Below are 2,500 nucleotides of genomic sequence, written 5' to 3'. Positions count from 1 at the left end.
AGGTACACAGTCCCCACAGTGTCTACTCCACCGACTCAGGTACACAGTCCCACAGTGTCTACTCCACCGACTCAGGTACACAGTCCCCATAGAGCTGTGTCTACTCCACAGACTCAGGTACACAGTCCCCATAGAGCCGTGTCTACTCCACCGACTCAGGTAACACAGTCCCCATAGAGCCGTGTCTACTCCACCGACTCAGGTACACAGTCCCCATAGAGCCGTGTCTACTCCACCGACTCAGGTACACAGTCCCCATAGAGCCGTGTCTACTCCACAGACTCAGGTACACAGTCCCCATAGAGCCGTGTCTACTCCACCGACTCAGGTACACAGTCCCCATAGAGCCGTGTCTACTCCACAGACTCAGGTACACAGTCCCCATAGAGCCGTGTCTACTCCACCGACTCAGGTACACAGTCCCCATAGAGCCGTGTCTACTCCACAGACTCAGTACACAGTCCCCATAGAGCCGTGTCTACTCCACAGACTCAGGTACACAGTCCCCATAGAGCCGTGTCTACTCCACCGACTCAGGTACACAGTCCCCACAGTGTATACTCCACCGACTCAGGTAAACACAGTCCCCATAGAGCCGTGTCTATTCCACCGACTCAGGTACACTGTCCCCATAGAGCCGTGTCTACTCCACCGACTCAGGTACACTGTCCCCATAGAGCCGTGTCTACTCCACCGACTCAGGTACACTGTCCCCATAGAGCCGTGTCTACTCCACCGACTCAGGTACACTGTCCCATAGAGCCGTGTCTACTCCACCGACTCAGGTACACTGTCCCCATAGAGCGTGTCTACTCCACCGACTCAGGTACACTGTCCCCATAGAGCCGGTCTACTCCACCGACTCAGGTACACTGTCCCCATAGAGCCGTGTCTACTCCACCGACTCAGGTACACAGTCCCCATAAAGCCGTGTCTACTCGCTGTGTCTACTCCACCGACTCAGGTACACTGTCCCCATAGAGCCGTGTCTACTCCACCGACTCAGATACACAGTCCCCATAGAGCCGTGTCTACTCCACCGACTCAGGTAAACACAGTCCCATAGAGCCGTGTCTACTCCACCGTCTCAGGTACACAGTCCCCATAGAGCCGTGTCTACTCCACCGACTCGGGTACACAGTCCCCATAGAGCAGTGTCTACTCCACCAACTCAGGTACACTGTCCCCATAGAGCCGTGTCTACTCCACCGACTCAGGTAAACACAGTCCCCATAGAGCCGTGTCTACTCCACCGACTCAGGTACACAGTCCCCACAGAGCCGTGCTACTCCACCGACTCAGGTACACAGTCCCCACAGAGCCGTGTCTACTCCACCGACTCAGGTACACAGTCCCCACAGAGCCGTGTCTACTCCACCGACTCAGGTACACAGTCCCCATAGAGCCGTGTCTACTCCACCGACTCAGGTAAACACAGTCCCCATAGAGCAGTGTCTACTCCACCGACTCAGGTAAACACAGTCCCCATAGAGCCGTGTCTACTCCACCGACTCAGGTACACAGTCCCCATAGAGCCGTGTCTACTCCACAGACTCAGGTACACAGTCCCCATAGAGCCGTGTCTACTCCACCGACTCAGGTACACAGTCCCCATAGAGCCGTGTCTACTCCACCGACTCAGGTACACAGTCCCCATAGAGCCGTGTCTACTCCACAGACTCAGGTACACTGTCCCCATAGAGCCGTGTCTACTCCACCGACTCAGGTACACAGTCCCCATAGAGCCGTGTCTACTCCACCGACTCAGGTACACAGTCCCCATAGAGCCGTGTCTACTCCACCGACTCAGGTACACAGTCCCCATAAAGCCGTGTCTACTCCACCGACTCAGGTACACAGTCCCCATAGAGCCGTGTCTACTCCACCGACTCAGGTACACTGTCCCCATAGAGCCGTGTCTACTCCACCGACTCAGGTACACTGTCCCCATAGAGCCGTGTCTACTCCACCGACTCAGGTACACTGTCCCCATAGAGCCGTGTCTACTCCACCGACTCAGGTACACTGTCCCCATAGAGCCGTGTCTACTCCACCGACTCAGGTACACTGTCCCCATAGAGCCGTGTCTACTCCACCGACTCAGGTACACTGTCCCCATAGAGCCGTGTCTACTCCACCGACTCAGGTACACAGTCCCATAGAGCCGTGTCTACTCCACCGACTCAGGTACACTGTCCCCATAGAGCCGTGTCTACTCCACCGACTCAGGTACACAGTCCCCATAAAGCCGTGTCTACTCCACCGACTCAGGTAAACACAGTCCCCATAGAGCCGTGTCTACTCCACAGACTCAGGTACACAGTCCCCATAAAGCCGTGTCTACTCCACCGACTCAGGTACACAGTCCCCATAGAGCTGTGTCTACTCCACCGACTCAGATACACAGTCCCCATAGAGCCGTGTCTACTCCACCGACTCAGGTAACACAGTCCCCATAGAGCCGTGTCTACTCCACCGACTCAGGTACACAGTCCCCATA

General features: G+C 56.0%; 1 protein-coding gene across 1 annotated transcript in view; it reads left to right on the top strand.

The window, feature by feature from the left end:
- The window catches only part of lrba (LPS-responsive vesicle trafficking, beach and anchor containing), a 622,382-nt gene that overhangs the window by 573,384 nt on the left and 46,498 nt on the right, over window positions 1-2,500 (top strand).

The sequence above is a fragment of the Notolepis coatsorum genome, assembly GCF_963971535.1.
Source record: "Notolepis coatsorum genome assembly, chromosome: 7".
NCBI classification, from domain to species: domain Eukaryota; kingdom Metazoa; phylum Chordata; class Actinopteri; order Aulopiformes; family Paralepididae; genus Notolepis; species Notolepis coatsorum.
Note: the sequence above shows the minus strand (reverse complement) of the source record. Positions and strands in the feature narration are given on the sequence as shown.